This window comes from Bos indicus, chromosome 20, assembly GCF_029378745.1.
Source record: "Bos indicus isolate NIAB-ARS_2022 breed Sahiwal x Tharparkar chromosome 20, NIAB-ARS_B.indTharparkar_mat_pri_1.0, whole genome shotgun sequence".
Taxonomy (NCBI): Eukaryota; Metazoa; Chordata; class Mammalia; order Artiodactyla; family Bovidae; genus Bos; species Bos indicus.
Window position 1 is genome coordinate 22,383,844 of NC_091779.1, and position 13,532 is coordinate 22,397,375.

The 13,532-nt window shown below is 44.1% G+C and overlaps 1 long non-coding RNA gene across 1 annotated transcript; it reads left to right on the top strand.

Annotated features, from left to right (window-relative positions):
* The first annotated feature begins 450 nt into the window (after nucleotides 1–450).
* On the top strand, nucleotides 451–13,263 carry LOC139178000 (uncharacterized). The gene is made up of 4 exons (XR_011562423.1): nucleotides 451–589; nucleotides 1,061–1,126; nucleotides 10,810–10,860; nucleotides 11,886–13,263. It is a non-coding gene; the product is annotated as an uncharacterized lncRNA (long non-coding RNA).
* The last annotated feature ends 269 nt before the right edge of the window (nucleotides 13,264–13,532 follow it).

The window sequence follows — 13,532 nt, forward strand, 5'->3', positions numbered from 1 at the left end:
ACACAGGTCCTGCCTTTCAGAAGGGCACCTGGCCAAACCAGCCCGCTCTCACAGGACTATGGGCGCTCAGCAAAAGGGGCACCTCCTAATTTGCATCAAGTTGTATGGCTTGCAGAGGCTCTATCTTCTCAATGTCTGTTTTATCTGCATTCTCCCCATCCCCTAGTTTCCAACCTCAGGCTTTTAAGCTCCCTCAACGTCCTTCTAGTAACCCTCTTACCTTCTGTGCCTCTCCAGCAGTCCCCAGGCCATTCCGAAGCTCCATCGCCCTCTTCTAAAACCAATACCTCTTATAAGATATATTCAAGTGTATTTTTAATAGCATCATTCAAAGCACATGAGATATAACCAATTTTGTTGGTTCGGTGTGTTGATTTTCATTACTACAAAAACAAAAAGAGGAAAGCTAGGTTGAGTTGAAATGTAAAATCATCAAAAGCAAAACAGGAAACAAATGTTTGCTCAGCCAACCATTTCCTGCTGAGGACGCTGTGCAGAACGTGGCCTGTGAAGGGTTCACTGTGCAGCCTTAAACAGATTGAAGTGATTCATGGGGGGAAGTAGCACCCAAGCCAAGGCCTCGTGGAAGGTATGTGGAGCTCCAGACCTCTGAGCTCCTGCGGAAGGGCAGGCTCTGAAGGCCCCTGTGTCTGTGTGGAGGGGTTGTCTTTGGAAGCTATCTTTTTAACAGGATGAATGTGAAAGCCACTGGGAAGGGAGACAAAAAAAAAAGGCAGCACAAACTGCCACTTGAGCTTTGCTTCCTGCCCATGTCGCTCTAGCTCGTTGCTGATGGTTATTCTTAGGCCTCCTTTGCTTTCAAAGGTTTCCTCTTTTCTATTTTTGGTAGCAGAATATGGATTTAGATCTGCGTTACTCCTCTCAACTACTAATCCATGCCCCAAAGAGAGTAGGGCTGCTGCTTCTTGTTAGCGATCAGTTCTCTTCTTTTCAGCACCTCTAAATGATTTTTAATATTAAGGACACAGATTTATGGGAAGGAGTCACTGAGTTTTCAAACTGATTTGTAGTCTCCTAATTTGCACATTCCTTTCTCCAGCAGGGGCATCTCAGAGATCATCTCCGGTAACGGGGGCTTGACTTCGTGATGAGTGAGAGAATCCAGGTTGGTAAAACAGATAGCCATCCAGTGACGAAAAAGTAAGCAAGGATGCTTTGCCTGGGAGTAACACGTAACTGATGAAGCACAATCCCACTATGGAAGGAAATAATTGATGCCTATGCAATATAAGATTAGCCTAATCTATATGGACTGCGACAAAAAGCTACAAGTTTTTGGAATGCTCCGGAAAGCTGAGGACCTTGCCCTGTGCAAAGAAAGACACGTTGGGTCAGAGCAACATTTCTAGTATCACAGGTGTTTAATTTCGTGCTCTCTGATTCTAATTTTTGAATCACTTCAGTTTCTCCTGATTTCACGACCACCTAACTTTGCTCGAACATGAATAATAATCTTGCCTGGGTTGTCTTTTATAGCCAGATAACTCAACTTTTCTATTTTTAAAAGAAAAGAAACATCAAGCCCTTGAGTCCTCTCCTCAAAGTATGGGTCCGCCTCCTTGGCTGAAGGCAGAGCTGGGGCCCAGGAATGCTGCCCCCTGAGTCCAGCTGCCTCTGCCCACGTGGTCTTCCTCAGGGTGTCCCTCAGGGCTTTAAAAGGGTGACAATCTTCTGCTTGAGGAGGATTACCACGGCAAGCTGTAAACCGAAGCATCAAGCCGGCTGCCCCACCACCCCAAGGTTATCCACACACGTCTGGTTTGACCTTCACAACCCTTTAGAAACCAGGAACCCACACTCCACGAATATTCTACTTGTGCCATAGATTTTATTTTGTTTTGCATAGAGCAAAATGAACAGAAACATGTTGGGGTTGGGGGCAGGGGTGGAATTTTGAGAATTAATTCTAGGCACTTTACAGATGGATAATTTGACAAGGAAAAAAAAAATTCTAGGTCACATAGTGCGTTTCCAGCACCAAAGATGGTATTTTAAAATATATTTTACATAATGGGTTCAAGCAGCAGGCAGCATTATCTGCTAAGCGGCTGTGCTGACAGCGAGCTAAAAAGCTACATAATAGAGTTAAAAAGAAAGCCTTCCCTGAGTTTTCTCCAGAGCATTTTTACCCTGAGGAATTTTTTTAGGGGTTATTTTAAATGTGTCCCAATGTCAGACTTGTTCAGAAAGAGAGCATTGTGTATCCCAAGAGAATGATGCTTTGCTGTCCTTTTTTTTTTTTTAAAGTAGAGCAAAATGCTAACTTTTAATAGATCATCTAGTCTTTTCTGTACAGAGTATGTCCTCCCTCGGAATTCCTATGCAAATATTCAAACTCCCGGACCGGGAAAAGGTTAAAAGGAACTGAAAAAGTCTATAGTGCCTCTTTCTGAGACGTACTCCAACACTTGGCAGGATGAGGTGTTCATAGCAGGTGCTGGATTTGCTATAAATGGACAATTTATAAACAGAGCTGACAACTGGGAAAACAGAGCAGTGGGGAATGCTGGCATTCCAGGGGCCAGCGGTTGATTTCCTATCAGATGGTCCTCAGCATGGAATTATTGATAGCCGCTGCTCTGAAAGAAAGCCAGTTGGCTGACGCATAAAAGGGTTGTGCCTCAATGCCTGCCTGATCTGCTGCTAGATATTTTAAATAGGTCAGTGCAAATTAGCTTCTTCAGGTTGGTAGTTCCTTAATTAGCAATTTAATTGCAAAGTCTCCCCCCACCCCACCTTGAGTGAATCTAACGCTCTTCCCTCTCTGTAAGGCCTGATCTCTGGGACCCGGGAGAAGTCGGACTGAAACAAAAGAGGAGCCTGAGGGCGGCGGCGGAGGACTCAGAACAGTCTAGCACCCAAGGCCAACACAGAAGCTGGCTGAGGCAGGCCCTCTGTGCCTGCGAGGGCAGTGTCCTTGGCCATGTGTCCTGGGAGAGAAAAAAGCGGGTCTTAGAGTGGGCCTTAGAGTCTTAGGAGCTCTTAGACTTCCCTGCTGGCTCAGACGGTAAAGCGTCTGTCTACAATGCAGGAGACCTGGGTTCGATCCCTGGGTCGGGAAGTTCCCTGGAAAAGGAAAATGCAACCCACTCCAGTACTCTTGCCTAGAAAATCCCATGGACAGAGGAGCCTGGTGTCCATGGGATTGCAAAGAGTCGGACACGACTGAGCTACTTCACATTCTTTAGAGCTCTGAGCCCTGCCATTTCTCTTTTGCTGTTTGTCAAGGGCTGCCAGTACGCTGGGGCATTCCTGAGACCTCTTAGCAAGGTTCTGCTTTCCAAGGATTCCCATGGTACATTCCAAGAATCACATGGTAATTTCCAGTGTTGTTTTTTCTTTTTTTAGGAAAAGTTTCCCCCCATTGAAAAGTTTGGTGGTGGTTCCAGGCTAGTCGGCACTGGCTGGTGTTCCTCTGTATACCCTGCACCGGGGCAGAGTTCTGCTCAGGGCTAGTGGAGCGGCCATACCTGTTCGTTCTAGCTGTGTGAGTGGTTTTTCTCCGAGACGGTTGTTTGGCAGGGTCTCTACTTTTCTGCCAACCACACCCTATTTTTTCTGTCCAGAGGAAACGAGCCGAGGGCCTGATCCTGCAAAGACCTTTGACTTCTTTACAAAGAGTGAAAATCATGTAGGCCCGAGGTTCCGTTTTTGAGCTGAGTGAACATTCTAGCACGAGGGTTGGCCTGGACTGGACGGGCTGGATTGAAGCACAGGGCCCTGGGGGAATGTAGGGGAAGGATGGTTTGGTGCTACCTCGTGGTGAACACACCTGGATTCAGAGGCATCTGAGGCAGTGAGGCGGCTGAGGCTTTTCTTAGTGGTGGGAAGGCTTGTCTGTCAGTGTACACGACGGAGAATCTGGCCTCCGGGAACCTCAGCTTCATCCCTGTGGTGAGCTCTCTGTAAACAGGTGACAAATCTTACTGAGCATCTGTTTACAACTGCCCCAGGGACAGGAGGTACAAAAAAGTACAGACATTGTGCTGCCGGCCAGTTTCTGATGAGCTGAAGGAGAAACGCCATATTCTTGTGAAAAGATAGTAAGTTGGGAGCAGCAGGGCATGTATTAATGGAAGCTGTAGCTGGCAAGGGAAGGTTCTAGAAGTGTCCAGGAAGGTGTAGGGGCTGGTAGCTGAGGGTAGGATTGACAAGAAAGATAGGACTGAAGCAGGACCTTGGAAGTTAGGAGTGTTTTGGCCACTGGAAATGTGAAAGGGAGACTTTCCAGGTGGGGGATTCCATCCTGAGAGCTCTGGTGGAGCAGACAGCTCCCCCTGGCTTGGGAGGAGAAACAAGAATATCCTGGGAGGTAAGGCTGAAGGATCACACAGACCTGGAGGTCAGACAGGGTTTGCAGTTTCTCTCGCTCAATGTGTCTGATCAGGGAGGTATGTGAGGAGAACAGGAGGTCAGGAAGGTGAAGGCGGAGGAGATAGCGGTACCCACTGCAGGAGGACCTCACCGGGTCCCCTCTCAAAGGCGCCAAGGCTTAGTCCGCAGAGGTCTGTGGACTGTGAAGGGAGCCCTGCCAAGCTGCCATGCATCAAGCGGGCCCTCTTCCTCCCTCTCAGCCCCTGCTCACCATCTGACGGGGTGAGGGCCACACAAGCTTCTGCTCATGGAGTTTCCCCACAAGCCCAGAGCCAGAGTGAAACAAAGGCAGATTCATTTTTTTGTTGTTGTTTAAAGTTCACTGCTTGACTCCTGGATTCCCATTAGTGTTGCCTTGATTGATTTCAGGCCTTCCTGGGCATTTGGATAATTGCTTACTTTCATAGCGAACTCAGAAGGTCATCTTTGAGATCTGGGAGCATCTGCTCAACTTGGCAGACAGTTCAAGAAAAAGCCACAGATCTGGGGTGGAGATGGAGTCTGCTTTGCTCAGGAAGAGTTCGCCTACCTACCCCCCTACCCCTGGGAGGAAATGAGGGTGAAACCCTTTTTTCTGACCCTATCCCCCATTTTCTGACATGTCAATATATGGCCTATAGAAAAAACAGCTTGGGCATCACCTGGGTAATACTTAAAGATACAGAATCCGAAGCTCCACCTTAGACCTACTGGGTTGGGATCTGTGAGTTTTGAAAGATCCTGAGGGATTCAGCCGCACGTTAATAGTTTGAGAAGGGCTAAGGTTCACCTGAAGAGCTTTTGAAACATTCCCTGGCATATTGCCTACCCCAGACACACTAAATCAGAATCTCTAGGGGTGAAGCCCTGATACTGATGATTTATTTTTAAGTTTCCAGATGATTCCATGAGCAGCCTGAAAAACATTGTTCTGAGCAAGCTGCTCTGTTTGCAAGAAACCAAATTCCCCTGAAGTTTTAAAACAAAACGCCACTAACCTTTTAGTCACTGACCCAGATGGAGTGAAAATAATGTTAACTAAGCTCAATATTCAGAAAACGAAGATCATGGCATCTGGTCCCATCACTTCATGGGAAATAGATGGGGAAACAGTGGAAACAGTGGCTGACTTTATTTTTTTGGGCTCCAAAATCACTGCAGATTGTGACTGCAGCCATGAAATTAAAAGATGCTTACTCCTTGGAAGGAAAGTTATGACCAACCTAGATAGCATGTTGAAAAGCAGAGACATTACTTTGCCAACAAAGGCCCATCTAGTCAAGGCTATGGTTTTTCCAGTGGTCATGTAAGGATGCGAGAGTTGGACTGTGAAGAAAGCTGAGCACTGAAGAATTGATGCTTTTGAATTGTGGTGTTGGAGAAGACTCTTGAGAGTCCTTTGGACTGCAAGGAGATCCAGCCAGTCCATTCTAAAGAAGATCAGCCCGGGTGTTCTTTGGAAGGAATGATGCTAAAGCTGAAACTCCAGTACTTTGGCCACCTCATGCGAAGAGTTGACTCATTGGAAAAGACTTTGATGCTGGGAGGGATTGGGGGCAGGAGGAGAAGGGGATGACAGAGGATGAGATGGCTGGATGGCATCACCGACTCAATGGACATGAGTCTGAGTGAACTCCGGGAGATGGTGATGGACAGGGAGGCCTGGCGTGCTGTGATTCATGGGGTTGCAAAGAGTCAGACACAACCGAGCGACTGAACTGAACTGAAGCATTTATCCAGAAGCTGGTTAGGAAATTCCTTGCCAAGATCAGATGTAACCACTGGGTTCCCTGAAAGTGTCAAGACTGGAGCTTGATAAAATTCCTAGTCTTGAGTATTCTCTCCTGGCTTTGGAGGGTGGTTCCATGTAGAACCTGGAAGACAGTTGTCCCTGTTGCTAAACTTGATATCTAAGGAGACAGTTCCCAGGCCTGTGCCCCAAGGAGCCATGTTCCCTGTCTACTGATAGTGGAAACACACTGATGAATTCAGAGGTATTGATTTTTCATGCACATGCTCACTTTCAGGAAGCACAAAGATTTAAAAGCAGTTTTCTACTAACCGTCAGTGCTAGGGTAGATGCCAAATGTTAACAACCATGGTACTTATCTCAATACATTTGCTTTCCCATTGGGGCTTTTCAATTACTTAATGCCGGGGAGCTGAGAACCTTCACTGGTAAATTTCAATGAATCTCAGGGCAGTCCCTCATTTCCCTATTTCACACTCCCCCCGCACATTTGTTATAATATCAAGGATCTTCCACTGATAAATTCCAATCCAGAGCCATCTTGATCAAGGCGTGGAGGGTATTAGCAATTCTGTTTCCTCTTCCTGACTTACACCTGGCTCCCCCTGATCATGGGATGGTAGTGGGTCTGAGCATTGTGGTAAGAGCTGTGGTCTTTCTCCTCATGCTTACTTTTCAACCTTGGAATTAGGTTTGAAGTGTAACTTGATTAACTGGAGACAATATGTACTCCTTAACCCTTTCCAGATTTTTTTTTTTTTTCTGAGCTAGATCCTGCTTTGCACCAGGACATCCTAAATTGGTGTGCTGGTACTTGTTTGTCTGGGGTCTCTAGGTGTTATGTCCACTCAGCATCAGAGCATTATGCATACTGGTATGTGCTGAGTTTGAGGTCATCTTGCCCCTTTGCACAATATAGTTCTGGCTGCTGGCTGCTACCCTTGAGGGCTCACTTTCTGCCCAGCCATGTTCCCTTATCTTAGGCTCCTCCCTCCCTTGGTTTTCCCTGGGCATTAGGATCTCAGCATAGCTCACTGCTCCTGCACCACTCAAGATACCACAGTAGCAGCACCTTCTCAAACAAGACTGTGGGGACAATGCCACCAGGACCATCATCCTCAACAACAACAGTAACATTATTTTTTGCTGATGAAAGTGAAAAGTGAAAGTGAAGTCGCTCAGTTGTGTCCGACTCTTTGCCACCCCATGGACTGTAGCCGCAGGCTCCTCCGTCCATGGGATTTTCCAGGCAAGAGCACTGAAGTGGGTTGCCATTTCCTTCTCCAGGGGATCTTCCCGACCCAGGGATCAAACCCGGTTCTCCCACATTGTAGGCAGATGCTTTACTGTCTGAGCCACCAGGGAATTTTTGCTGATAAGGAAACAGATTTGGAGATGAACCAGATAGGGGTGGTGAGACGATTCGAACTGTCTCACTTCTAGTCTGAAACATTTAAGGTTTCTCTGTTGTAACACTGCAAGTCAGAATGACCGTGGAAAAAACTTGAATAAATTGAAATCCAGCATTGGTGTACACCAAAGTGGCATTTATGTTTGGCTTTGTGCTTAGTTCATTATATATATTTAATATATATGCACGTGAGTGTGTATATATCAATATATTTATAGAAACATACTGAAATACATGCATATGTATACACATATCTTAGAGAAGGGAATGGCAACCCACTTCAGTATTCTTGCCTGGAGAATCCCATGGATGGAGGAGCCTGGTGGGCTACGGTCCAGAGGGTCGAAAAGAGTCAGACATGACTGAAGCAACTTAGTACATACATATACACAGATATATATATATATATATATATGGATGTACATACATATACACAAATATATATATATGGGTGTACACACATATGCACAAATATGTGTGTGTGTGTGTGTAAGTGATAGTCGGTCAGTCATGTCTGACTCTTTACAACCTGTGGATTGCAGTCTGCCAGGCTCTTCTCTGTCTATAGAATTCTCTAGGCAAGAGGAGCCTGGTAGGCTGCAGTCCATGGCATCGCTAAGAGTCGGACACAACTGAGCGACTTCACTTTCACTTTTCACTTTCAGGCATTGGAGAAGGAAATGGCAACCCACTCCAGTGTTCTTGCCTGGAGAATCCCAGGGACGGGGGAGCCTGGTGGGCTGCCGTCTATGGGGTTGCACAGAGTTGGACACGACTGAAGTGACTTAGCAGCAGCAGCAGCAGCAGCAGCAGCAGGCAAGAATACTAGAGTGGGTTGCCATTCCCTTCTCTAGAGGATCTTCCTGACCCAGGGATCAAATCTGGGTCTCCTGCATTGCAGGCAGATTCTTTACTCTCTGAGTCACCAGGGAAGCCCATGTCTGTGTGTGTGTGTGTGTGTGTATATACACTGAGAGCAGAGTAGGTTGTTTGTGAAGTGGGCACCAAGTCCAGGAATAGGCCCTGTGGCTTCCACTAAAGGTAAAGAACTGCTTGCTAACTGCCCTGTGAAGCTCCTAGGCTGCCAGTCCAGGTGGCTCCTTCAGGGACAGCAGAACACTTATTCCTCTCAGGGAGCATATTCATGAGGAAGATCAGAGGATCTGAGACATCATTGCTGTCTATAAAAAATTTCATAATTTGCGCCTTGCTGTGCTCCTAGGCAGTCTCGTTCTGGTGCTTAAAGATGGTATGCCTTCTGTCCAGACAAGTAGCTTCATGGACTATTAATTATGGAATTAAAAGTCTAAGCCTTCTCATTTTAAAAGATAATAAAATGTTTTAAGGTATGTTGCTTATAAACCTCTTTTATTTTCTATCTTTCCATTTATTCCCATTTTATTGCCTTTTACTGTGGGCTGGCTGACTGGCCAAGCCAAGCTAATTACTGCCCTATTGTTTTTGAAAGACTAGGTAACACCAAGACTATTAATGAGTCCATAAACTGTGGCTACAGAAGAGCCTGGCTGCTTTCTTCTTGCCCTGTCTCTCTCGTTAGATGTGTTGTTCTGCTATGGCAGATCTGAAGGAGTGGGCACCGAGATGCTGGCTGTCAACATGACTGAGGGCCCTGGTGGATAAAGAAAATATCAGAAGGGCAGAGACTCCAGGGACCAGGAGAGTGAGACGGTCAAGGGGAGCACCATAATGGGAGAAAGGAAAGGGGGAGAATTCCAAACGGAGAATTCCACCCTATATTCATTAGAAAAGTGTCCTGGCTCTGATCAAGACTCATGGCCTACCCCAAAGTTGAGTCAGTGTTAAGTTGACTCTTACACACGCCTGAATTAGAATGAAAACTGGCAGTTACACAGTGTCTATGGAAAATACACATGCTTCAGGGTCAGGGTAGGTCTCTCTTCCTATCTTCTCATTAAATCTAACCCATTTTTTAAAGTGAAATAAAATCTTGTAATCATTGACTCGTTGTTTTTAAACTTTATACAGACTGATCATCTGTTTTTTGTTTTTTTTTTTTAGAGGAATAATATAGTGCTTAACACATTGTCGTCATCATTGTTCGTTGCTCAGTTGTGTCTGACTCTTTGCAAACCCGTGGACTGCAGCATTCCAGGCTCCCCCGTCCTTCACCATCTCCTGGAGCTTGCTCAAACTCACGTCCATTGAGTCAGTGATATCATCCAACCATCTCGTCTTCTGTCATCCCCTTCTCCTCCTGCCTTCAATCTTTCCCAGCATCAGGGTCTTCTCCAATGAGTCAGTTCTTCACATCAGGTGACCAAAGTATTGGAGTTTCAGCATCAGTCCTTGCAAGGATTGATTTCCTTTAGGATTGATGGTTTGATCTCCTTGCTGTCCAAGGGACTCCCAAGAGTCTTCTTCAACTCCACAGTTCGAAAGTGTCAGTTCTTTGGCACTCAGCTTTCTTTATGGTTTAGCTCTCACATCCATACATGATTACTGGAAAAACCATAGCTTTGACTATGAGTACTTTTGTTAACAAAGTAATGTCTCTGCTTTTTAATATGGTGTCTAGGTTTGTCATAGCTTTTCTTCCAAGGAGCAAGCATCTTTTAATTTCACAGCTGCAGTCACCATCTGCAGTGATTTTGGAGCCCAAGAAAATAAAGTCTGTCACTGTTTCCATCGTTTCCCCATCTATTTGCCATGAAATGGTGGGACCGGATGCCTTTATCTTGATTTTTTTGAATGTTGGGTTTTAAGCCAGCTTTTTCACTCTCCTCTTTCACTTTCAATTGAAGAGGTTCTTCAGTTCCTCTTTGCTTTCTGCCATAAGAGTGGTGTCATCTGCACATCTGAGGTTATTGATATTTCTCCCAGCAATCTTGATTGCAGCTTGTGCTTCATCCAGCCCAGAATTTTGCATGATGTACTGTGCATATGGTTAAATAAGCAGGGTGACAATATACGACCTTGATGTACTCTTTTCCCAATTTGGAACCAGTTCCTTGTTCCATGTCCGGTTCTAACTATTGCTTCTTGACTAACACATAATGGTATTTAAACAATAATAGAACAAATGAATTGTTGCTTTCTTGATAAGAATTGCTTTCCCTTGTTGCTTTCCCTAAGAGTTATGTTGGCTGTATCTTTATTTTTAGATTTATTTTTAAAATAAAGTGTATTTTTTCATTATAAAAGTAATATAGTACGTACAGAGTAAAAAATTTTTTTTAATTATCCCAGGTCTCACAAACCACCTCTGTTAATATTTTTGTGTGTTTTCTTGCAGATTTTTCTGTCAATAGGTGTTCTGGGTTTGTTTTTTGGTGGTGGGGGTTAGGTAAGTGGAATGTAAGATATACACAGTTATTTTTTAATTTCATTGAAATTGGTTTGGAGGCTTTTGCCATCATTTTGGGAGTCCTTGGCACGTTGTAAATATCTGTTCTGAAAATTTAGAATAATAGAGTGAGAGCTGGAACAGAAAGAATGCTCTTTGTTAAAGAAGTGAGATGTAGAGAGATTTGATCTCTCATTAGCTGAGTGTAGAATCTCATCTAGGCCTCTCAGTCCGTCTGGGAGTCCTTCAAATAAGAATCCTCATAGTGTAGTCACAGCAAGGGAGGTAACCAGAGAAAATTAAGAATGGCCTGCAAAATATCTTGATGTGAAATAAGCTGATTCCTTAGAGAAACTGAAGTGACCTCAAATAATAGCAAAATGTTCATAAGAGTGCATGTTCAAGAGATGGAGTCCTGGATCCAAGTGCTAGGTCCACCAAATACTAGCTTAGTGGCCTTAGGTTTCTTTAATAATTTCATCACTGAACAAATATTTATTAGCCACCAACTATGGGCCTAGTACTCTTCTGTGCTGGGGATATAGCCGTGAACAAAGCAAAGCCCATGAGGCTTATAAGCAAGAACGGTAAGACAAACAAGAAAGATGTAAATGTATGATGCGTCAGGCTAGAAGTAAGTGGCAGGGAGAAGATAAAGCAAGATGAGGAGGAGATTGAAGGGAGTGCCAGGGAGGGATTTCTATTTAAGAAGGAAACACCTCACAGATGACATTTGAGGGGAGATCTGAAGGAAGTCTTAGTATCTTTCAGTCTCAGTTTTCTAATCTCTAAATGGGATAGTATCTCCCTCACAAAGTAGCACTGAGAATTAGAGAATGCATTAAAGCAAAGTGCTCTATTTAATGGCAGCCATAGTAATTTGTTTCCTCCTCTGTTAAATGGAAAAACTAAATAGATTTGTAAAGGCCTGGGTGGAAATAACACTCCTGTGATTATTGGTCTTTGACTTATGTGATAACACATGCTCTTGTTGGACCTAATTCTCACTCTCTGTTTACTTTTAGCACATCTGCCAAACTGCCCACCTGGTGGGCAGGTGGAGATCTTAACGCACAGCTGAGAACAACTAAGCCACACATGAAGGATGAGAATACACAGTTTAATTTCCTATGCAATGCAACTTTTCATTGCAACCTTTCAACCAAGGTTCTATCTAGAGGGGGAAATTAAGATACTTCTGTTCAGATTTATAAGGAAGTTTCAGTGAGTACAGATGAACCCTTACTTGAAGGGATAACATTAAAACTGGTTAAATTTTGAGTAGACAAAGTGTATAGTGGTGTTTATGATGAAGAAACTGAAAAAAAAAAAAAAAAAAAAACAACAGCTAAGGGCTTTACTGGGTTGGCATATCTAAAGTTAATGCTTTATTTAAAAACCATCATTTCAATATTTCCATGGTTCCACAAGACTCTGGAGTCTCTGTGTTTTTCAGCCAATATCTGAGTAATGATTTTATTGTATTTGAAAGTGGATTAAAGTGCTTAAATCTGTATGAAAATGTTCTTTTATCAGGATATGTGTTCTTTAAAAAGTGATAGAAAATTAATTGTCGTCTAAAGCAAGCATTTGGAGAATTCCTCCCATGACTTTTGAACTTTATTTTGAATGAGGACTGGTTTCCCTAAACCCTGTGTTATGCCTTTGGTCAGCAGCATGGGTCTAAACCTTACTGAGAGGTAGTTACATCCATGAGTGTTTTGACTTCTTCATTGATATTATGCTAGATCTTTTCATTATTATGCCAGCAAATTTGGAAAACTCAGCAGTGGCCACAGGACTGGAAAAGATCAGTTTTCATTCCAATCCCAAAGAAAGGCAATGCCAAAGAATGCTCAAACTACCGCACAATTGCACTCATCTCACACGCTGGTAAAGTAATGCTCAAAATTCTCCAAGCCAGGCTTCAGCAATATGTGAACCGTGAACTTCCGGATGTTCAAGCTGGATTTAGAAAAGGCAGAGGAACCAGAGATCAGATTGCCAACATCTGCTGGATCATGGAAAAAGCAAGAGAGTTCCAGAAAAACATCTATTTCTGCTTTATTGACCATGCTAAAGCCTTTGACTGTGTGGATCACAATAAACTGGAAAATTCTGAAAGAGATGGGAATACCAGACCACCTGACCTGCCTCTTGAGAAATTTGTATGCAGATCAGGAAGCAACAGTTAGAACTGGACATGGAACAACAGACGGGTTCCAAATAGGAAAAGGAGTACGTCAAGGCTGTATATTGTCACCCTGCTTATTTAACTTATATGCAGAGTACATCATGAGAAATGCTGGACTGGAAGAAACACAAGCTGGAATCAAGATTGCCGGGAGAAATAGCAATAACCTCAGATATGCAGATGACACCACCCTTATGGCAGAAAGTGAAGAGGAACTCAAAAGCCTCTTGATGAAAGTGAAAGTGGAGAGTGAAAAAGCTGGCTTAAAGCTCAACATTCAGAAAACTAAGATCATGGCATCTGGTCCCAACACTTCATGGGAAATAGATGGGGCAACAGTGGAAACAGTGTCAGACTTTATTTTTCTGGGCTCCAAAATCACTGCAGATGGTGACTGCAGCCATGAAATTAGAAGACGCTTACTCCTTGGAAGGAAAGTTATGACCAACCTAGATAGCATATTCGAAAGCAGAGACAT